The following is a 25539-nucleotide window of genomic DNA, read 5'->3' as shown; positions in this document are numbered from 1 at the left end:
ATTTCTTAAAGGGGCATTAAATTCAAAATTACATTGCATTGTGTTTTTTATTATGAACGTATTGATTATGCAATTCTGCTGTATTTAATGGTCTTTTAAGTTAAAACCTATAAATACTTTACTATGATCTCATCAGATTTTACTAAAATCTCGAAAGATTTCACAGTAAACTTCCTTAAACTGAGGAGGGAAATAACATGACTGTACCTGCACACTCATGATGCACTCTCCCTTGCAAGTCATGGGACTAACATCCTGATTGGGTGCTTAAATGGGATGTGACTACTGAGGACATTTTTTTACACAGAGATATTTAGGTGATATTTTCTAGTCATCTTTTTACAGCTATTCTGCGTCACTTTCAATGGCTTTAACATTTGGGTATCAGGTTCCTTTAAATACGGTAGAAATGCACATTTTACTGTGAGAATGACGCTATTGACACCTTTCATAGGTTACACAACAAGATTTTTTTTTTTTTTCTGTCAATAGTCAGTCTCCTTTCATTCCCCTGTCCCCAGTATCATGTGACATCCATCAGCCAATCACAGACACATGTAAGCATATACTGTGAACTCTTTACACATGCTCAGTGGGAGCTGGGCCTCAAAGTGTGAATATATAAACATAATGGAAGTTGAATTTTTTTTTTCCTTAATTGCCTGCTCCATCTGAATCATGAAGGTTTAATTTTGACTTTAGTGTCCTTTTAATTCTCATGTAGCATTCTGGAAAATAATAGTAGATACTACACCGCAACTTAATTAACCCTATGGATTACTTAAAGGGACAGTCAAGTCCCAAAAAAACTTTCATGATAGGGCATGCATTTTTAAACAACTTTCCAATTTACTTTTATCACCAATTTTGCTGTGTTCTCTTGGTATTCTTAGTTGAAATCTAAACCTAGGTAGGTTCATATGCTAATTTCTTAGACCTTGAAGGCCGCCTCTAATCTAAATGCATTTTGACAGTTTTTCACCACTAGAGGGCGTTAGTTCATGTGTTTCATATAGATAACATTGAGCTCACGCACGTGAATTTACTGAGGAGTGAGCACTGATTGGCTAAAATGCAAGTCTGTCAAAAGAACTGAAATAAGGGGGCATTCTGCAGAGGCTTAGATACAAGGTAATCACAGAGGTAAAAAATATATTATTATAACTGTGTTGGTTATGCAAAACTGGGGAATAGGTAATAAAGGAATTATCGTCCTTTTTAAACAACAACAATTCTGGTGTTGACTGTCCCTTTAATAACAAAAGACAAGATATATGTAAATCAATAAATGTGTATTTTCAGTGGATAGTATAACAAATATTTGTATTTTGTATATAAAACGTAAGAGAGAGAAAGCAATCTGTGTACCAAGGAAAATAAGAAATTGTATAGAAAAAAAAGGTTTGTTATTAGCGCACACTTAAAAGACCTCTCAATTTTTGTAGGAACAAGATAGTTTGTCACCCCAGAAAAGACAAAGCAATTGGATGATTGACAATTGCATCTTAAAAATATAAATACTCATAGAATGAAGCAAAAACAATTGCACAGTTAATGAATATTTAGCATTATTTTTTAATATCCAGAATAAATGCAGATTACACTACAAATTACTCTAATTAAAGGGACAGTCAACACCAGAATTTTCGTTGTTTAAAAAGATAGATAATCCCTTTATTCCCCATTCCCCAGTTTTGCATAACCAACAGTTATAATAATACACTTTCTACCTCTGTGATTACCTTTTATCTAAGCCTCTGCAGACTGCCCCCTTATATCAATGCTTTTGACAGACTTGCATTTTAGCCAATTAGTGCTGACTCCTAGTTAACTTCATGTGCGTGAGCTCAATGTTATCTGTATGGCACACATGAACTAATGCCCTCTAGTAGTGAAAACTGTCTTAATGCTTTCAGATTAGAGGCAGCCTTCAAGGGCTAAGACATTTGCATATGAACCTCCTAGGTTTAGCTTTCAACTAAGAATACCAAGAGAACAAAGCAAAATTGGTGATAAAAGTAAATTGGAATGTTGTTTAAAATTACATTCTCTATCTGAATCATGAAAGTTTCATTTGGACTTGACTGTCCCTTTAAGTGTAAAAAAAAGTTATACAGGTGCATAATAATTATTTGTAAATACTATAACAGAAATTTAAGTCACTGTATTTAGTTTGGTTTTTTTGTTGGCTTGATGAATAAACTACAACACTTAAATAAAGTTGATTTGTAAACAATAAGACACACACAGGAGAGCCAAAGAATTAGCAAGTTGTGGTCCACATTTTGTGTCTGTGATGCTCACCCTTCAACATTACTCCTCAGGGAGGACTCTCAATGCACAGAGTTTTTTGGGGGGTTTTGTAGGCGGAGTTGGGCTGTCATGGTTGCAGGGTCTCACTAGGGATACTGAACCCAATTTTTTTTCTTTCATGATTCAGACAGAGCAGCAATTTTAAGCAACTTTTCTAATTTACTCCTATTATCTAATTTTCTTTGTTCTCTTGGTATCTTTATTGGAAAAAGCAGGAATGTAAGCTTACGAGCCAGCCCATTTTTTGGTTCAGCACCCTGGATAGTGTTTGCTGATTGGTAGGTACATTTAGCCACCAATCAGCAAGCTATACTTAGGTATATGCGCCGGCTCGTAAGCTTACATTCCTGCTTTTTCCAATAAAGATACCAAGAGAACGAAGAAAAATTCATAACAGTAGTAAATGAAAAACTTGCTTAAAATTTCATGCTCTATCTGAAAAAAATTGGGTTCAGTGTCCCTATAAGTTTGGAGATAAATTGTAGTTCAGACTTCACAAAGGCTGAAGTCAGAGTTTTCAAAAGAAAAAGGGCGGAACTCTCCAGCACTGCGAGATCTCTCTCATTTCTGTATGTGAAGCAGAGACCAGCCCAGTGCAATAGAGCGCTGCATGATATGAGTTTTGTTACACTTTGTGCTTTGTATCTTATATTACTATACATTTCAGACGAGGTCCTTTCAGTATTATTACATTTTTTGCACTTTCTTATTTTTATTGTAATATCTTAAAATTTTGATCCAGCAGTGAATTTACACATTCTGATTATGCTTTGAAAGCTTCTGTATCACCTATAAATGTAAAATAACTCTACTTTTAAATGTATTTTAGATGTGTTTAGTGCAACTTTTTAGTTGAGCGTAACCGTTAGCCAAAGCTCTGTAGCCACGCTATCCTGACATGCGTTAAATTCAAACTATCAAAAAAAAAGTATTTCCTTTAAACTTGTAATATGCATGCTACTTCAGAGGCGTGCAAAGAGCCACTATAAACCCCTTATTGCTTGCGTGCAACTGTTAGGGATCTCCTCGTAATCTAACCCTAAGGGGGGGTATTATAATGCTGCGGCTGCAGCTGTTACCGTGCGCCGGAAAGAAAAGTTCAGAAGCAGCGGTTGTAAGATTCCAGAAGAACAAAGCACATTTGATTATATATAACATAAAAAATAAAAATAAAAAAAAAATATTAATTTATTATGGGCTAGATTACAAGTGGAGCGATATTTTACTGTGCACCTGGAAAGGGGCAAACTTAAAACAAAAAAAATATGCCCCAATAGCCCCCCAAATAAAGTGGACAGTTCATATAGTTATAACATAGAAAAAAAAATAATTACAAGCACTTTTAGGAATATAAATTTATTATGGGCTAGATTATTTTACTGTGCGCCTGTAAAGGAGCAAACGTGCACATTTACGGGCCCACGTTAAATAGCCAGCCATTACAAGTAAAGTTCACGGGAGCACTTTGGGCTAGATTTATTCAAGTGAATGTAAATTTTGATGATAAAGTGCCCGTTTTTTACAAATTCGATTAAAAACAGGGGCACTTTAATTCATCAAAATTTACATTTCACTCGTGTTGTGAAAAAAACGTACCTTTCAATCTTGACAGCCTCTGCATCGCTTCCTCCACCCATCGCAAAGCTTCTTCCTGGGTCTAAAATGAGGAATCCAGCTTCCTCCAATCACGGCGTTGAATCAGACACTGATTTCTCCGGGGGGGAAGCAGTGATTGGAGGATGAACAATCCGTCATTTCTGACGTAGGAAGAGGCTTGCGACGGCCGGGGGAAGCTGGAGCAGCTGTCAAGATTAAAAAGTAAGTATTTTCACAACATGAGTGAAAAGTACATTTTGATGAATTAAAGCGCCCCTGTTTTTAAACGGGCACTTTATCATCAAAATTTACATTCACTTTAAGCTGTGAACGAAGCCTGAAAGCTTGCCGGAAACAAAAGTTAAGAAGGTGGCAGACAGCAATCAATCAGATACTATTGGGATGATTGACACCCCCTGCTAGCGGCTGATTGGCTGTGAATGTGCAGGGGGCAGCATTGCACAAGCATTTCCCCAGAAATGCTGACGGCATTTAGCAACAGCTACAGCGGATCATGTCCATCCAACAGTTGTTAAATCTAACCTTTTGTGCTTAGGGCAAATAACCAGAGGTCAGACCTCTGGTTAATTAACAAAATATGCACCAATTGCCCCCCAAATAAAGTGGACAGTTAATGTCTTTTAATTTATTATTAAAAATTTGCACAAAGCAATTATTGCACAACTCAGCTGCACGATTTCCATTACTGATTGGATCACAGAATATGTCCGCTTGGGACCAGCAGTTCTCTGCAGCTTCTGAGCGGCACTTAAACTATGTATTTACCTTTTGTGTGGCATTTAACACAGACTTACTGGGTCAGTAGTGCTACAATCTAATGTGACACCCAAATCATGTTTGCCATAAAAGCACATAAATCTGAGCAACTTTTCCATCAATAAAACAAAGTAATTACACAAGAAAACTTACTGAAATAGGCACTAACCACAGACGCTGCTCTATTACAGTTTAAAGAAAACCAGCAAAGAAAAACAGCCTAAAATAGTTTTGTGTTTGTAGTTCACTTTGCCTCGAACAGAGCTTCAAAAAAAAAACTGAGGCTTTTATTTACTTTAGGTATCAAAACATGAGTTTGGCTTTAGTTAATAGTAATGTTTTAGGTGTTTCTGACTGCAGACTTAAACAAATAAATATATATCTTTTCTTTGAACTATGGAGTTAAATATTCACATTTGTGCTTTTTTTTTTTTTAAATAGCTACTTACATTTAATTTTCTAAGTATGTTCTCTTCAGATAGTCCAAAAATAGCAATTTACTATATACAAGTAACAGTTTTACTAATATATGAGCTATTTAAATACTTTTTTTCCTTATTCTCTAAATCACGCCTGCCTTTTCGTCAGGGCTAGAGGGGCACCTACCCTTTAGGTACAGCTAGAGGGTCACCTGCCCTTGGGGTACAGCTAGAGGGTCACCTGCCCTTGGGGTACAGCTAGAGGGTCACCTGCCCTTGGGGTACAGCTAGAGGGTCACCTGCCCTTGGGGTACAGCTAGAGGGGCACCTACCCTTTGGGTACAGCTAGAGGGTCAACTGCCCTTTGGGTACAGCTAGAGGGTCACCTGCCCTTTGGGTACAGCTAGAGGGTCACCTGCCCTTTGGGTACAGCTAGAGGGTCACCTGCCCTTTGGGAACAGCTATAGGGTCACCTTCCCTTTGGGTACAGCTAGAGGGTCACCTTCCCTTTGGGTACAGCTAGAGGGTCACCTGCCCTTTGGGTACAGCTAGAAGGTCACCTGCCCTTTGGGTACAGCAAGAGGGTCACCTGCCCTTTGGGTACAGCTAGAGGTTCACCTGCCCTTTGGGTACAGCTAGAGGGTCACCTACACTTTGGGTACAGCTAGAGGGTCACCTGCCCTTTGGGTACAGCTAGAGGGTCACCTGCCCTTGGGGTACAGCTAGAGGGTCACCTGCCCTTGGGGTACAGCTAGAGGGTCACCTGCCCTTGGGGTACAGCTAGAGGGTCACCTGCCCTTGGGGTACAGCTAGAGGGTCACCTGCCCTTGGGGTACAGCTAGAGGGTCACCTGCCCTTGGGGTACAGCTAGAGGGTCACCTGCCCTTTGGGTACAGCTAGAGGGTCACCTGCCCTTTGGGTACAGCTAGAGGGTCACCTGCCCTTTGGGTACAGCTAGAGGGTCACCTGCCCTTTGGGTACAGCTAGAGGGTCACCTGCCCTTTAGGTACAGCTAGAGGGTCACCTGCCCTTTAGGTACAGCTAGAGGGTCACCTGCCCTTTGGGTACAGCTAGAGGGTCACCTACCCTTTGGGTACAGCTAGAGGGTCACCTACCCTTTGGGTACAGCTAGAGGGTCACCTGCCCTTTGGGTACAGCTAGAGGGTCACCTGCCCTTTGGGTACAGCTAGAGGGTCACCTTCCCTTTGGGTACAGCTAGAGGGTCACCTTCCCTTTGGGTACAGCTAGAGGGTCACCTGCCCTTTGGGTACAGCTAGAGGGTCACCTGCCCTTTGGGTACAGCTAGAGGGTCACCTGCCCTTGGGGTACAGCTAGAGGGTCACCTGCCCTTGGGGTACAGCTAGAGGGTCACCTGCCCTTGGGGTACAGCTAGAGGGGCACCTACCCTTTGGGTACATCTAGAGGGTCAACTGCCCTTTGGGTACAGCTAGAGGGTCAACTGCCCTTTGGGTACAGCTAGAGGGTCACCTGCCCTTTGGGTACAGCTAGAGGGTCACCTGCCCTTTGGGTACAGCTAGAGGGTCACCTGCCCTTTGGGTACAGCTAGAGGGTCACCTGCCCTTTGGGTACAGCTAGAGGGTCACCTGCCCTTTGGGTACAGCTAGAGGGTCACCTGCCCTTTGGGTACAACTAGAGGGTCACCTGCCCTTTGGGTACAGCTAGAGGGTCACCTGCCCTTTGGGTACAGCTAGAGGGTCACGTGCCCTTTGGGTACAGCTAGAGGGTCACGTGCCCTTTGGGTACAGCTAGAGGGTCACGTGCCCTTTGGGTACAGCTAGAGGGTCACGTGCCCTTTGGGTACAGCTAGAGGGGCACCTGCTCTTTGGGTACAGCTAGAACGGCACCTGCCCTTTTCCCCGCAATTTGGGGATCCTCTTCACTGTCAGAGGTGAAGGTATGAGGGGGTGCTATGTACATCCTTTATGGTAAGATAAGGTGTAATATATAGTGTTATTCTTTATATAGAACATGCTAAATGACAAGGGTTGGGCCATACAGGGGGAGGGGAATAAAGTGGCTTGGCTGTGGGGCACCACAAATATGCCTTTCCTAGGGCACTGCCCTGCATCAAATTGTTATTAAGGTAACCACATCAGGTCCAAAATTGCAGGTAAAATGTTCTAAAGGGATTTAACTACTTTTAGAAGGAAGTCTCACCAAGAGGCATTTTACTGCACTTCACTGTGAGAGGCAATGTTCCTCTACTATGTTAAAAGCAGTATTGCCATCTGCAGTGAAGGTGTAATGCTCAGTTGTCAACATTCCCTGATTGCTAGGGACAGTCCCTGGATTTTGTTGTATGTCCCTGAGCTGGGGCATGTGTGACACAAGTTATAAGGGAGGAGCTGTCGGTGAGGCTGTGCACGCTGCCAGTGCTCTGCTTGATCACTCAGAGCAGGTCTAGGCAGAGACTCCTTGATGCACTTTCTCTGAGTGATCAATGTTTAAAGGGACATGAAACCCAATTTTTTGCTTTCATGATTCAGAAAGAGCATGTGATTTTAAACAACTTTCCAATTTACTTCTTTTATTTAATTTGCTTCCTTCTCTTGTTATCCTTTGCTGAAAGGTTTATCTAGGAAAGCTCAGGAGCAGCAAAGAACCTAGGTCCTAGCTGCTGATTGGTAGCTGCCTATATATACTGATTGTCATTGGCTCACCCATGTGTTCAGTTAGAAACCAGTAGTGCATTGCTGCTCCTTCAACAAATGATACCAAGAGTATGAAGCAAATTTGATAATAGAAGTAAACTGGAAAGTTGTTTAAAATTGTATTAGTCAGGCACGTCCTCATTTGGATGTCAGTTAACGACCAAGGATGTGCCTGACACGTCCTCTGGGATTGGAAGCGATTGTGATCGCTTCCAGCCACTTCCAGGGTATTGTAGTTATGCCTCGATATTGAGGCATCACTGCAATCCCCTTTTTTTGTGGCCCTCTCTGCATCAGCCATCGATCGTGTCGATCGTTAGTGGGTGGGAGCTGTAGCAGGGAGGCGGGTGGGCGGCCCATCGTTGGTTCCAGATCCTAACCTTACCTCACATCCATTTGCACGGTGCCGCGGGAGTGCGGCAGGGTGGACTGGGGGGGGGCGTGCCACATTTACCTAACTGTGACAAATGTATGGGAAGGAGGGACAGGGAGGGGGGGGAGTAAATGTTTTTGCAAGGCATCTGGGAGGGGGCAGGGTATTGAGGGGGGCAGCTATACTACAGAAAATAGTTTTTTACTTAAAATTAAATAAATAAAACACAAAATTTTTGCCATATTGGGTACTGGCAGACTGCTGCACGTATCCAAGATGGCAGCAGTTAGGTAGAGATGGGGGAGGGTTAGAGAAATGTATGGGGGAGATCAAGGAGGTTGGGGGCTAAGGGGGGATCCATCACTGCAGACTGAATATAAAAAATAAAATAAAAAATGCCTTTTTTTTTTTTTTTTTAGTACTGGCAGACTTTCATGAGGTAGGGGAGGGAAGAGAGCTGTTTGAGGGGGTCAGGAAGGGATCAGGAGGTGGGAGGCTGATCTCTACACTAAAGCTAAAATTAACCCTGCAAGCTACCTAATTAACCCCTTCACTGCTGGGCATAATACAAGTGTGGTGCGCAGCAGCATTTAGCGGCCTTCTAATTACCAAAAAGCATTGCCAAAGTCATGTATGTCTGCTAATTCTGAACAAAGGGGATTCCAAAGAAGCATTTTCAACCATTTGTACCATAATTGCACAAGCTGTTTGTAAATAATTTCAGTGAGAATCCTAAAGTTTGTGGAAAAGTGAACGTTTGTTATATTTGATCGTATTTTGTGATGAAATGGTGGCATGAAATATACCAAAATGGGTCTAGATCAATACTTTGGTTTGTCTACTAAAAAATATATATATACATGTGAAGGGTTATTCAGGGATTCCTGACAGATATCAGTGTTACAATGTAATTATCGCTAACTTTGAAAAAAAAAAATGGTTTGAAAATAGCAAAGTGCTACTTGTATTTATTGCCCTATAACTTGCAAAGAACATGTAAACATTAGGTATTTCTAAACTCAGGACAAAAATTTAGAAACTATTTAGCTTGGGTGTTTTTTGGTGGTTGTAGACGTGTAACAAATTTTTGGGGTCAAAATTAGAAAAAGTGTGTGGTTTTTTTTTCCATTTTTTCATCATACTTTATAAAAAAAATTATAGTAACATAATATGATGAAAAAAATGGTAACTTTAGAAAGTCAATTTAATGGCTAGAGAAACGGTATATAATGTGTGGGTACAGTAAACGAGTAAGAGGAAAATTACAGCTAAACTCAAACACAGCAGAAATGTAAAAATAGCCCTGGTCCTAAACGGTCAACAAATTGAAAAGTCCTCTAGTCACTCAGGGGTTAAACTGCAACAAATCAGAAGAAAACAACACTTACAAACAGCTTCTCCACACAAGTTAAGGTGCTGTGCTAATTTGTTGTAAAAGAGGGGGGGGATTACTTAGCGACTTCTGTAGATAATTATACTCTTACTATCAAATGGGTGTGTTTTGATTGCAGCGCTCAGTGGGCGGAGCAGTTGAACAGTAGGTTGTTAATACTCCGGTAACCTCCGGTGTCCCTGGATATTTTTTTTTTTAAAGTTGGCAACTATGTTAATGTAAATGATCCCTTTACACATTATAGACCCAGAGGCAGAACTTTTTTTCACTTTCTGCAATGAGATTTTTTTTTAATGGAAAATTATTCTGCAGGTTATTTTTAAATAAAATTCAATTTTAAATTAGATAGTAACACTAAAGCACCAGTTCAGTTGCAATGTGTTGATTATCTGGAGAATAAAGCAATTGTAAAAGTTTTATAAGATATTGCAGCAGTTGAAAATTGGATTACTGCAGAAAAATTGTAAAATGTCTCTTGAATAAATTAGTTTCCTTTTCTCTTGATCTAACATAGAAATGTAGTAATAAAAAGGTGCATTGCTCATAAGAATGTCATTCAGAAAACAGCTTTGTAGAATGGGAAAAGTTAGGGGGCTAAGAGCCAGTCAACACTGCAGAGCAAGTCAATACTGAATATTTGACTTTTCACTTCAAACAGCACTTTGCTGCGGATGCGCTGTGTTAAGGAAAATTACACAGTGCTGCCAGAGCAAAGATCTTTTTGAAGAGAACAGCCTGATGTGGAGCAGCGCTGCAAAGTTAAATCGCTAACAGTTCCTGCATGTGTCCTGTTCTTTCTGCAGACATGATGCATTTTCTGCAATGACATCTCAGATCACTGCATGTTCTGCCTTGAGTATAGAATGACAATACACTTTACGTGTGAACCTGAAATGCAACCTCTTTTTTTACAATACAACAGTGAAACCAGCACAAGAATAATAAACCTAAATGCGTTGGGGTATATTGTACATTTTTATAATTGTTAAAATACATATTTTACTGTACTTTTGGCGTATTCTTTTCATTTTAGGAACAAGATTTAGTGTACGGAATATTAATACAGTCATCAGCCAATCACAGACTCATATGCAGATACACTGTGAAAGTTTGCACATGCTCAGTAAAAAAAAATAGAGCCAACACATAAACAGAAAATAACGGTCTGGTCAAGTCTTGATATTGAGTTAGTCATATTTTAGTATGTGTTTTTTGTGATAAAGTGGTTAATTACAATCCTTTATATAATACTTTGATAAGTTTTTCTAGACTTAGGGGCCGATTTACCAAGTATTGTGCTGAATGAGCCATCGGACAGCGGTGGAACCGATTGTTGGTGGGTGGCAGGGTAAGGAGGGAGGCGGGTGGGCGGCCCATTGCTGTAGGGTTCGGAAAGAATGCGGGAGCCGGTGGGACCGCTACGCCATGCTACAGGAAATAAAAAAAAAATGAAGCTGTGTCATTGAGGGGGAAGGAGGGAGGAGGGGCAATGAGGGGGATCCTTTGTGGGATCCTTGATGGAAAGGGATATGGGAGGGGGAGGGGTAGGGTATTAAGGGGGCAGCTACACTACATAAAAAAATTGGTATTTTAAATATTTTTTAAAACAATTGTTTAATTTGCAGCAAACTGGGTACTGGCAGACAGCTGCCAGTACCTAAGATGGCAGCATATATGTAGAGGGGGGAGGGTTAGAGAGCTGTTTGGGGGGGAATCAGGGAGGTAACGAGGATACTACCTTGCAGAAAATATATAAAAAAATAAAATTAAAAAAAACAAAACTTTTATTTTTATACTGGCAGACTTTCTGCCAGTACTTAAGATGGGGGTGACCATTGGGGGTGGGGGAGGAAAGAGAGCTTTTTGAGAGGGGTCATGGAGCGATCAGGGGGTGGGATGTGTCAGGTGGGAGGCTGATCTCTATACTAACGCTAAAATTAACCCTACAACCCCTTCAATGCCGGGCATAATACAAGTGTGGTGTGCAGCGGCATTAGGTGGCCTTCTAATTACCAAAAAGCAATGCCAAAGCCATATATGTCTGCTATTTCTAAACAAAGGGGATCCCAGAGAAGCATTTACAAACATTTGTGCCATGATTGCACAAGCAGTTTGTAAATAATTTAGGTAGGAAACCTAAAATTGTGAAAAAGTTTAAGTTTTTTCATTTTATTTTATCGCATTTGCTGGTTAAATGGCGGCATGAAATATACCAAAATGGGCCTAGATCAATGCTTTGGATTGTCTACTAAAAAAAAATATATAGTTTTGATAGCTAAATATAAAAAAGGCTCTATTTCTGTTTAAATGTAGTGATGGCAAAAATGTGATCAAATAAACAAAAGGGACATTAAGCACTAAATACATTTTATAAGCATAGCATTGAGGTAATTATTTGCCTCTAGTTATGGGTGCCACCATTTTGAAATCTATCTTTCACTACATTCTAATGCTAATGTGTTTGCACATGGACAGCAACTCTCCATCAAATACCCTCACTGAAATCTAGGTTCCATAATGGTGGCACCCATAATTAGAGGGAGGTACATGAAATGTATTTAAGAAGAGTTTAACTCCTTCGCTACCGGGAATTTCAGAGAAAAATTCTTGCCCACAAATTTTGCATTTTTGCTATCACTTCAATTAAACAGAAGAGACCTGTTTTTTTTTACCTGTCAAAAATATATATATTTAATAAACAACCCAATGTATTCATCTAGGCCCATTTTGGTATATTTCACCGCCAAATGCAAACTTCAGGTTTCTCAATTAAATGATTTACATACCGGTTGTGAAGTAATAAAACAAATGGTTGTAAAAGCTTTCTGAGATTCCCTTTGTACAGAAATAGCAGACATGCATAGCTTGGACACTGCTTTTTGGTCATTAGAAAGTTGCTATTTGCAGCTGAGCACCATACTTCTATGATTCAAGGCCGTGAAGGGCTAGTAAGGGTAATATTATTGTAGTGTAGGTAATATCCTTCCACCTGGCACCTTCCACCTGGCACCTTCCACCAAACTGATCTCTTCCAAGCACCTCTCTTGCCCCCCCACCCCCACAGACTGGTCACCATCATCTTAAGTACTGGCAGAAAGTCTGCCAGTATGCAGTTTTAGGGTTCCGTCCTACACCAACATCACTGCAAACTGACACAGCTAGTGACAAGGAATGTCACCGTTTTTTTAGCGTCAATCTGCCTTCATATGATAAAGGGAGAACAATCAGTTCTTCCTTACTATATAAAGGCAGATGCTTTCTGCCCCTGGCTGCAGTCTCCATGGTCAAAGCTGACAGCGAGGACCACAGCATGTGTTAGAGGGCAGGCACTACGTCAACAGGGTATGCTGGGCAAAGTACTGTGTGATGTAGTACCTACGTCCAATTGGCTGAAGGGGTTCAAGTTTAGGCATTACTGCTCAACACAAATAAGTACATAAAAATGTGGTGAACACATCATACGACAACTAGGCACAGTAACAAATATTTTTACAATATTTTTATTAGCTTTGTAAGGCTATGGGCATTTTTTTTCAGGCAACCATTTTATTTAATTTGCCTGAATAAAAAAAAAACGTGATGCTTCCTCATTTCTTTGATCTCTTATAACTTGTGTGCAATATTTTTTTCACATAATTTTTATTAGACAGTGTTAATATGATTATAACTGTACTTTGTAATGTATTTTTGAAGTGTTTTTTTTTTTTTTTTTTCCTTTTTTGTTGTGGAAAACCATTAACTACAGCTCTTCGAGCGTGGAAAGGATTGTTGCATAAACGGCGAATGCACAATCACGATTTTTCAAGACTTGTAATATCAGCACAATGAAAATTACTTGCGAAAAGACTATTGCGCAAGGGAAATATATACCGCACAACTTGTAATCTTGCTGTAAATAAATGTCCAACAGAATTATGTATTCCAAGCACAGATTAATCTGTTAATATGCAGATTAATTTTTAAAGTTTAGTTGTTCAAATATAGGAAAAAAATATTAAATGCTAATTCTTACACTTGTTAGTTTTAGACTTGTCATTTATTTTTGTTGTATATAATTCTAACCGAGTAAGGACCACATTACAAGTGGAGCGGTATTTATCGCTTCTGCTATAGCGCTAATTGCATAGAAGTAAACTTTGAATGCGCGTCTGATTGAGATGGTATTATGAGTTGAAACCCAACGCGTGCAAACAGGTTACTTCTATTGCAATTAGACTGATAGAGATAAACTCTTCCCCCATAGAAGTCAATGGAGAAATTTTTGGGAAAAAACATATCCGACTCACACGCTTTTATTAAAAAATACTCACATATATATATATATATATATATATATATACACATACATACATACATACATACATACATACATTCATTATTGTGTATACAGATATATATAGGAATATCAATTTATAAAAACATAGAACATATTCTTCAATGTGCAATAGAATGCGAGCTCAATCCTATTGGCTGATTGGATCAGCCAATAGGATTTTTCCTGCCTTAATTCCGATTGGCTGATAGGATTCTATCAGCCAATCGGAATTGAAGGGACGCCATCTTGAATTTTTATTATTTTGGGGGGATTTTTTATTTTATAAGGGGGATTAGAGTAGGTGTAATTAGTTTTAAAAAATTGTAATTTCTTTTTTATTTTCTGTAATTTAGTTTAATTGTAATTAATTGTAGTTAGTTTAGGTAATTAATTTAATGATAGTGTAGTGTTAGGTGTAATTGTAACTTAGGTTAGGGTTTATTTTACAGGTAAATTTGTACTTATTTTAACTAAGTAGTTATTATATAGTTAATAACTATTTAATAACTATTGTACCTAGTTAAAATAAATACAAAGTTGCCTGTAAAATAAAAATAAATCCTAAAATGGCTACAATGTAACTATTAGTTATATTGTAGCTAGCTTAGGGTTTATTTAACAGGTATTTATTTTTAATTAGGAATAATTTAGTTAATTATAGTAAATTTATTTAGATGTATTTAAATTATATTTAAGTTAGGGGGGTGTTAAGGTTAGACTTAGGTTTAGGGGTTAATAAATGTATTATAGTGGCGGCGACATTGGCGGCAGATTAGGGGTTAATAAATGTAATATAGTTGCGGCGACGTTGGGGGGGCAGATTAGGGGTTAATAAATTAGGTAGGTGTCGGCGATGTTAGGGACGGCAGATTAGGGGTTAATCAAATTTAACTAGTGTTTGCGAGGCGGGAGTGCGGCAGTTTAGGGGTTAATATATTTATTAAAGTGGCAGCGATGTCCGGTCGGCAGATTAGGGGTTAAACATTTGAGTTAAGTGTTTCCGATGTGGAGGGGGGCCTCGGTTTAGGGGTCAATAGGTAGTTTATGGGTGTTAGTGTACTTTTAGCACTTTAGTTAAGAGTTTTATGTTACAGCGTTAGGCAATAAAACACTTAACTACTGACTTTTAAATGCTGTAGGAGTCTGGACAGGAGAGGGTCTACCGCTCACTTTTTCCAGCAATCGTTATACTGGAGTTAGGAAAATCCCATTAAAAAGATAGGATATGCAATTGATGTAAGCGGTAGACCTGTACCTGCCAGACTCCTCAACGCTGCTTTTTAAGGCTAACGCAAGACTCGTAATCTAGCCGTAAGTGCGGAATGTGTAAAAACATAATTAAGGGAGATATTTTTATGGATATCAATAACTGTAAAGAATATAAAGATAAATATAAATGTATATGTAGATCAACATATGTGGTATACTTGCTCACATGTGAATGTAAATGTTCCTATATAGGAAGAACTAAAAGAATGATTTAGTGAACATTTCAAGATATATCACAATTCTGATCCACGTAGTTTGAAAATCATGGTACTGGATTGGGTAGCACCAAATACCTCTAACAATAGATTAAAAACACTCAGGCAAAAAGACATTTTGGATCCATGAACTTAATACCTTGAACGTAGTAAACGAAAAAGGATTAAACATTGATTTGGATTTACAAGCTTTCATGTAGTCCCTGGAAAAGTAGTTCTTAAAGTATTTTAAAATGTATAATATACATATTTTTCACAATTAGTATACTTTAATTTTTAATTCTTAATAGTCACATATGTTTCTATGAAATGGTTTTTATAGGTATGTCATCCAGAGAGAGGGTATATACAAGTAGCAGTTTTAATTGCTCCAATATTCACAATATAGTGTATTGTTTTCCATTTTATCATTCTATTATATTATAGACTATATATCAGATGTATTTCAGAGATTGTGTTCATTTAAATTGGTATTATTTTAGCTCTTATAAGTAACAATATCATGAACAATGACTTAGGATCTGAGACATCATAGGACATACGCAAAGTTTATCAAAATCAATTGAATTTATATCGTCCTATTAGAGATAGATTTACATCTACTGCATAGTGGCAGTAGACTGTTTCCTCCAAATGGTAGCTAGGAGTTCAAGAATCAATTTACTTGAAACATATTTAAAAGTTTTATAATGAATGATAGACTGAGCTAGTTCTAAAGATCAGCTCGATACTGTGCAAAAGTTACAATGTAGCTCAGATATTATGAGTCATTCCTAACAAGATCTTACTATATGCTGCAAACATTGATATTGTGCTATTTGGTGTTTTCAACATCTATTTAGGTCTATTGAATGTAATAAGCAGATGATCAAATATGATATATAATATGCAGTTGTAAGGTTGTATAAATTTATAATACTCTCATTGGACTGTAATGAATAACATGCTGTCTCTTAGAGATGGAAAGTTCTATAGTCGATTGTGCCTGTGCAATGGGACATACAACAGCCAATCAGGACCCGATATGAAAACTGGGAAAATTCAGAAACTGAGCATTTAAGTCGGGAGTTCAAGTGCTCCGTAACCTACCTCTTGAGAGTCTGGGCACCGCCAGATGAAACGCGTTGAGGAAGAGGATCTATGTAATTGCAGCAACGCCAGCTAGACTGTCACAAGCGAACCAGCTGCATCTGAGATCTACACGCCAGAACGGTGAATACAGTTAAGATCACAGCAGTTCGTCAGTCAAGCAGAGGAAGCTGTTCACGGTGACATTATCACTCATTGCTATATTTTATCTATTATCTTGTACGTGCTTTTAATATAGCGCTAAATAAATTGTTAACTTTTACCCTTAGAGGTCCGTTTGTGGGCGCTTGTGTTTCTTTTCTATATTATATACATATATATATATGTGTGTGTATGTGTATGTATGTATGCGTGTATGTATATATATATATATATATATATATATGTATATGTGTGTGTGTGTATATATATATATATATATATATATATATGTGTGTGTGTGTATATATATATATATATATATATATATATATATACACATAACACAAAAGGGGACTGCACTCTCAGACTGAACTGGGTACACATCCTATGACCCTGCAACATGCACAATCTTGGATGCTCAATAGCATTCCCAGGCATGCTGCACTGTCCCCAGAGTCACAGGCAGTTAACCCCAGACAGGTCTGGGTGCAAGGCCCATAGGAAAAATGACAAAACAAATTAGCACTCGCTTGCAATCTCTCAGCGTAATCATGATTACCGTGCCACTTGTAACCTAGCCCTAAATGTCTAATTTTTTTTTTTTATTATTATTTTTTTAATAAGCTTAAACCATCATAAAGTAATTATTAAAAATTAGAACAAAATGTCAGTGAACATTACTTTTCAAAAAAGTATTATCTGGAATATGTTTCCTAAAATATTTAACAGCTTATATACAAAGACTGAGGAGCGACTAACATCAAATTTGCTTCCCAATTAAATCATTCTAGGGTCATATTTCCCAAACAAACTCTAGCATAGACATATTTTATGGCCTCAAATTTGTGATGGAAAGCCAGAAATTATCAACACATCTTAATGGAAAACCCTTAGAAAATCAAAATGACCCTAAAATATCACTGGCTTCTCAGTTCCTCTGTAAGATTGGTTGTTATTATTATTATTTATGGACATCATTGGCTCCAGTTAAAAAGAGTAATTTAACTACACACAAATTATTTTAAATACAAAAGGAAAAGGATTTAGGCGTACTTATATTTAAAATGCCATAAAACAGGCTGAGATCTGTGCATATCCTAAAGGGGCTAATTAAGTAAAAAATAGTTTGCATAAAAAAAAATGTTTAAAAATTGCTGGCAAGTATTTTAACATTTTCAAAAATAAGCAACATTCATTACAGAAAAGGAGATAAAAGAAGGCGCCAACATAGTGCGATTACCAGTGAGATGGGACACGCAGTGCAAGTAAAATCAAATACTCACAGGATAACAGACACTTGAGAAGTGTCACAAAAGCATCCTGGACCCTCTGAGTCGTCCAGCTGACTCCCACTCCACTGTGGTAATAAGAAACCGCTCGTCACTGCCAATCAAGGTAGCTACGCTGGTGGTCTCAGCTCCGCTTTTAGTCTTGGCTGCAGTCAGTGTTGCAAAAGGGACTGGCTAAAAATCCACTCGATCCAGGATGTAGCAGTTAAAATCAGTATTCTCCAAAGAGGAGTAAAACAGCAAGGCAAATTTGATATTGGTTGTAAGATGGCAAATCAAATATTACCAAAGGTAGAAAAGAAAGTTCGTGGCTACAATCTTAAAATATATAAGACTTTAATGGCACAACGTTTCTCGGTCTGTACGTGACCGTTTCCTCAGGTGCATAAGTGTATAATACAACACATAAAAACCACGAACTTATAACAATCAGTACGGCGTCCTCAAATGCGCACCGCGCATGTATGTAGGTGTGTCTAGATGCTGGGAGTTACACTTGCGACCAACTAACCAATGAGGTGCTTGAACTGATACACACCCTAATGGTTACGTAAATAGTGCATTATTTACCAATGCGGTGCTGGTAGTAAACCGCACCATTTGATTTAAAAACAATAATATAGTAATATGTAATATAATCCTTAGCCGCAATAGACTCGTAATCGCTAGAATTATGATATGTAGATAAAATTTTCCTATTGTTAAAAAGCAAATAACTACCAGATCGGGCACACCTACTAACATTGCATACATTTAATATGTTATGAACCTATATATAGCTGATAGCTACTAAAATACTAAATTAACATATATATATATATATGATTCATATGTTAAAATATCACACAAATTCTAAAGTATAAAATCCCCAATCATGGGTATAACTAAATCCTCACATAAAAATATATATTTGTACATATTTCTAAAAATCACCATAAAATTACTATTAACAGAGGATACAATGTCTTGAAAATAAATAGAAAAATATTAAAAACAAATTACTCCTCTAGGGAGGATGCAGATAGATCCAACAAACTAATATATATATACACACAGTCCTGTACCGGAGCGTCTCTGTAGAGGACTCAATTTCTAGATATTAAAATCTGTGTATGGCTATTCCAGAAATGTATACACAACTAAATAGTGTGTGCTACATAACCGCTGCAATGTGCCAGTAGATATACTTAAACTGATTTTAATGGGTTAATGGACGGATGTGTTATAATAGCTCCACTCTCCATGTTTAATGTATCTCTTTACAGAGTATGTGTGGTAGAAAAATGCCCCCATATTATATCGCAGGTGGTAAAAAGAGATATATACAGGTTTATGGGGAATGAACAATAATCCTAGCTAAAACTAGCTTAGCAGATGAAATGGGATTGGGATACTCAAATATACTGGGAGAGGATAGTGAATATATTGCTTTCTCATTAGAGAGAATTTTATACTAAGTTACTATGCCTCTGGTTGGAGGATACACCTCCTATCGTTCTAGTATAGGATCTACATATTGAAGTGAATGCAGTCTTCATAGTTCTTACGAGGGGATAATATCACGCAGATACAAGGGATATGAACTTCTATATTACATTTCTAATTTTAAATTTCTAATTTTAAACCAGTCTAATTGGTGTGGCGGATCAGGTAGAGGGGCCTAGATAGGGCTTATAATGAGGGATATCGAGGGCCTATATGTGGACTGAATACAGGTGGACTATATAAGGATAATTCAATTAAAAGCAGCCATGTCAATATTTGAATTTAAGCCAGCCGGGGACAGGGTGCGCATCTTCCAGATCCAAAAAGTCTCCCTTTGTCTTAGATGCAAATATCTGTTTCTGCCCCATTTGGGGTACACTTGTTCTAAAGGGAATATATTAAACGTATTAGATGTGTTAGTATGACATAAGTTGGCATGTCTAGGGACACTATGATTGGCAATGTTTTTACTAATGTTCCTTAAGTGTTCCCCCCATCTTTTTTTGAGGGGTCTCGAGGTTCTACCCACGTACTGAACCCCACAACTGCACTCTAGCAAATAGACTACAAATGCCGTATCACATGTAAAGTGTGATTTAATGTGAAATTTTTCTTTACTAGTATAAGACACAAATTCAGTTCTCTTGCTATTCGTATATTGGCATAATCCACAGTTGGCTCTATTGCATTTAAAAAAACCTGGTTTACCTAAAAGCCTATTGCCTGTTTGACTTGTTTTTATATTTTTGTTATATGTCGAAACTCTTTTCTTCATTACAATTTTACTGGGAGCTAGTATATTTTTCAACGTGGGAGCACGTCTAAAAGTACACACAGGTGATTCTCCTATACTCTCCCTTAACAGAGGGTCCCCTGATAGAATATGCCAGTATTTACCTAGAATATTTTTGATTTTATTATGATTATTGTTAAATTGTGTTATAAATCTGACTTTCTCATTCCCCTTGATAGATCCTCCAATTTGTGTAGTCCCCTTGTTTTTGATGAAGAAATCATCTCTGCATTTATTCCTGGCTCTCATGTAACTATTCTCAATAAGATCTAAAGGGTAATATTTCTCAATAAACCTTTTTTTCAAAATATTCGCTTGTATGTCATAACTGGCTAAATCAGTACAATTCCTGCGAATTCTACAAAATTGATTGTAAGGAATATTTTTCTTCCAAGGTAAGTGGTGGTTGCTTTTATAGTTCAAATAACTATTAGCATCCACCGACTTAAAAAAAGTTTTGGTAGAGATCCTGCCTGTGGTATCCCATGTTAATATGAGATCCAGAAATTCTATACTTGTTGCATCAATTTTAGAGGTGAACTTGAGGCCCAATGAGTTATTATTTAGACTATCCATAAAATTCTGAGCTAATGAGGTGTCCCCCTCCCAAATAAATAAGAGGTCATCTATAAAACGGCCATAGAAGACCAGGTTCGCCCCATAAGCGGAAGAATATATATATTGTTCCTCAAAGAATCCCATAAAGAGGTTAGCAAAACTAGGGGCGAACCTGGTCCCCATGGCCGTTCCCCTGATCTGCAGATAAAATTTCTCCTGATATACAAAATAATTATTTTTCAATACAAAAGATATACATTCCAATAAAAAATCCCTTTGTTTGACTGGAATGTATAAGTCACTCTCTAGGTAATGTTCAATGGCTTGGATTCCCAAATGGTGTGTAATGTTGGAGTATAAAGCAGAGGCATCACAGGTCAGCCAGACCAAGTCTCTCCCTTCTTTATTAATACTGGATAACTTGTATATTAGGTCTGGTGTATCTTTAATGTAGGATTTTAAGGTGATCACATATTTCTTTAAAAAGGAATCGACATATTCAGATAAATTGCATGTTAAATTGTCAATTCCTGATATGATGGGCCTCCCTGGAGGGTCTACCATACTCTTGTGAATCTTAGGGAGGTGATAGTAATATGCCAAGTTAGGTGCATATGGTATTAAATAATCTCTCTCTTTCTTTGTGAGTATTCCCTCTAACCAGCCAGCATCAACCATTTTAATCAGATTTGTTAGAAATTTTGCTGTGGGATTGAATGTTAATAATTTATAATACTCAGTGTCCAAGAGTATACGGTCAGCTTCTTTAATGTAATCTTGAATGTTTTGTATTACTATCCCCCCTCCCTTGTCAGCCTGTCTAATTGCCAGATTATTGTTAGTTGCCAGTCTATATAAAGCTGTTAATTCATAAGTATTCAGATTGGGATTCTTTATATTATTTTCAGAAAGTTTGCCGAATTCTTCAAGAACCAGATTTTGAAAAATTTCTAAGCTGGTTCCTGTGCAAGGGGGATTAAAATTGGATTTTGGGGTCAAGTCAGAGTGTAGATAGTTGTCAAATAGTTCATCACATAATGTCTCAGGCTCAAAATAAATGATATCTGTCAAGGGCCTTTCTGCCATTTCATTAGTTAAAATAGGTGCATGACCAGTGCCTTTAAGTTTTTTCTCACAAAAATATCTTTGGATAGACAATTTTCGCACAAATTTGTTCAGATCAACGAATAATTCGAACAAATTGTGGTTTTTGGAGGGGCAGAAAGAGAGTCCTCTATTGAGAACTCTCACCTCCTCATTGGTTAAAATGTGATCAGATAAATTAAATATGTTCTCCCTCATTCGTTTAAATTTCTCCTTTTGGGATGACTTAGCTCTCCCTCTGCTGCCACGTTGGCGTACGATCTTTTTTTCGGAGTAGTTATTACATTCTCTCTTTCTGGGCCTCTTTCTAATTGTTTTAATCGTATTGGTGTGTGTCTTACCTGCGGGGAGTTGTGCGGTAATCTCTGTGCCTGATGAAAAACCTGCTGACTGTTATTGTGTTCTCTCTCATGTCTTTGTGTAAAGTTACTGTTATTCGCCATATGGCTTTTATCCTCATTATGATAATTGTTCCTAGATGTATAGGTATTATGATCCCTTGTGTTATCTGAAAACTGGTGAGGTCTATACTGTTGGTGACAAAATTCGTTTTGATGATCCCTATTGGACCAATGTCTCCAATCATTAGTATAATTATTCTTAGGCGTATAATAATGATTATCGACCCCTCTCTCTTGGTGGGAGGCCTGATTCCAATAGTTGGATGAATAATTGCTGTTACTGGCAGAAGTCCTCCTATCTCCATTAGGGTTGTTATTCCTAAACTGGACATTTTTCTTTTTGTCTTTAGGTTTTCTATAATTAACTTTGACCCAGGTGTCTGTCCTAGTTTCATTAGATGTAGACTCCTGGTTTTCAGCTTCTTCTGCTTTATTACTAGAATATACATCATATACTTTGTCTTCTAGATAATCTTGTTCATCCCTTGCTAACTTTTTAATTTTGGTGGATACAATTTTCTTTTGGAAAACATCAGATTTATCTTGTACTTCTTGGGTAAATTTAGCATAATCTGTACTAGACTCAAACTTGAGTAAGTTTTTTTGGATTTCCTCTATCTCTGTCTCAGTTTTGTTTAAAAGAGTCTCCCGATATTCAATTAAAAGATCTATAAGTTTGAATGAACATTCAGTTAAAATACTAAGCCATTTGGTGGTTAGTTCTGGGTCCTGTTTAAAAGAACATTGTTTAGATATCCTTAAACCCCTGGGTAAATGCCCCCTTTCTTTATATTTACGAAGTGTATCTATGTCCCACCAATGTCTGTGTTCATTTTTTAGAGCTTCCTCAAGTTTATGAAATAATTGAACCATAGACAGATCACTAGTAGATTCATTACACATATCTATAGCATTTTCATTGCAACTTAAGGCTTTTCTATTATTGATCCTTTGATCTTTACTCTGCATTTTACTAGTAAGTGGTGTGCTCTTATAAAAAATATATATATATATATGTGTAAGTGATATATACACAATATATCGTAATATAAATAAAAAATGTATAATATACAAAGTGTTCTAGTGTTGTGAATTCAATAGGTGATTGTTGGTACTAATCAAAATACCAAAATCATAAAATCGTGTGAATATGTGCAAGCTCTCGTGAGTAAGTGTTGGTAGTTTCCACTAAATGAGGTATATAATAAAATAATACCTCTGCTAGTAAGCTGTTGCTCAGGTGGGTATGCTAAATATTAAGTGGTCAAAGTGACCCACAATTACCAATATTTCATGTAAAACATTCAGACCCTGTCGCGGCCTAATCAGTTCCCAAACGTGTAAACCAAAAATATATATAAAAATATAATTAGTGCGCCAGCGGTCTAGAAGTTGCTGACACTAATACAATGAATTGTAAAGTGTTTATGATAAGACAATCAAAATAATATTGGTTGCAAAAATAAAATTAATTTAAAGTGATTCCTATGTCAATACTCAGATGACATTAAATGCTAGTGAATTAATATGGTTATATCAATATACTCCTTAGCATAAAAGGGGTACTAACATAAAATGCAAAACAATGGTCACTAATAGACACAATGATGTAGTGATAACGTCCCAAAAAACAAAGTTCTTGAGGTTATAAAAGTGGTGGGTGTATTCTCCAAATCACATGAGGCAAGCACTTCTTCAAACGATCCCTGTTGGTGGCCCAGGGGTAGATACTAAACAGAAAAGGAGATAAAAGAAGGCGCCAACATAGTGCGATTACCAGTGAGATGGGACACGCAGTGCAAGTAAAATCAAATACTCACAGGATAACAGACACTTGAGAAGTGTCACAAAAGCATCCTGGACCCTCTGAGTCGTCCAGCTGACTCCCACTCCACTGTGGTAATAAGAAACCGCTCGTCACTGCCAATCAAGGTAGCTACGCTGGTGGTCTCAGCTCCGCTTTTAGTCTTGGCTGCAGTCAGTGTTGCAAAAGGGACTGGCTAAAAATCCACTCGATCCAGGATGTAGCAGTTAAAATCAGTATTCTCCAAAGAGGAGTAAAACAGCAAGGCAAATTTGATATTGGTTGTAAGATGGCAAATCAAATATTACCAAAGGTAGAAAAGAAAGTTCGTGGCTACAATCTTAAAATATATAAGACTTTAATGGCACAACGTTTCTCGGTCTGTACGTGACCGTTTCCTCAGGTGCATAAGTGTATAATACAACACATAAAAACCACGAACTTATAACAATCAGTACGGCGTCCTCAAATGCGCACCGCGCATGTATGTAGATGTGTCTAGATGCTGGGAGTTACACTTGCGACCAACTAACCAATGAGGTGCTTGAACTGATACACACCCTAATGGTTACGTAAATAGTGCATTATTTACCAATGCGGTGCTGGTAGTAAACCGCACCATTTGATTTAAAAACAATAATATAGTAATATGTAATATAATCCTTAGCCGCAATAGACTCGTAATCGCTAGAATTATGATATGTAGATAAAATTTTCCTATTGTTAAAAAGCAAATAACTACCAGATCGGGCACACCTACTAACATTGCATACATTTAATATGTTATGAACCTATATATAGCTGATAGCTACTAAAATACTAAATTAACATATATATATATATATGGTTCATATGTTAAAATATCACACAAATTCTAAAGTATAAAATCCCCAATCATGGGTATAACTAAATCCTCACATAAAAATATATATTTGTACATATTTCTAAAAATCACCATAAAATTACTATTAACAGAGGATACAATGTCTTGAAAATAAATAGAAAAATATTAAAAACAAATTACTCCTCTAGGGAGGATGCAGATAGATCCAACAAACTAATATATATATACACACAGTCCTGTACCGGAGCGTCTCTGTAGAGGACTCAATTTCTAGATATTAAAATCTGTGTATGGCTATTCCAGAAATGTATACACAACTAAATAGTGTGTGCTACATAACCGCTGCAATGTGCCAGTAGATATACTTAAACTGATTTTAATGGGTTAATGGACGGATGTGTTATAATAGCTCCACTCTCCATGTTTAATGTATCTCTTTACAGAGTATGTGTGGTAGAAAAATGCCCCCATATTATATCGCAGGTGGTAAAAAGAGATATATACAGGTTTATGGGGAATGAACAATAATCCTAGCTAAAACTAGCTTAGCAGATGAAATGGGATTGGGATACTCAAATATACTGGGAGAGGATAGTGAATATATTGCTTTCTCATTAGAGAGAATTTTATACTAAGTTACTATGCCTCTGGTTGGAGGATACACCTCCTATCGTTCTAGTATAGGATCT

The 25539-nt window shown here is 37.6% G+C and overlaps 2 protein-coding genes across 2 annotated transcripts in view; one reads left to right on the top strand and one right to left on the bottom strand.

The window, feature by feature from the left end:
* SYN2 (synapsin II) overlaps window positions 1-25539 on the bottom strand; it is a 759797-nt gene that overhangs the window by 262754 nt on the left and 471504 nt on the right. The window lies entirely within an intron of this gene.
* TIMP4 (TIMP metallopeptidase inhibitor 4) overlaps window positions 1-25539 on the top strand; it is a 121117-nt gene that overhangs the window by 87898 nt on the left and 7680 nt on the right. The gene's annotated exons all lie outside the window — the stretch shown is intronic.

Source organism: Bombina bombina, chromosome 7 (genome assembly GCF_027579735.1).
Source record: "Bombina bombina isolate aBomBom1 chromosome 7, aBomBom1.pri, whole genome shotgun sequence".
NCBI lineage: Eukaryota > Metazoa > Chordata > Amphibia > Anura > Bombinatoridae > Bombina > Bombina bombina.
The sequence above is the reverse complement of the archived record's forward strand: the minus strand, read 5'-3'. Positions and strand labels throughout refer to the sequence as shown.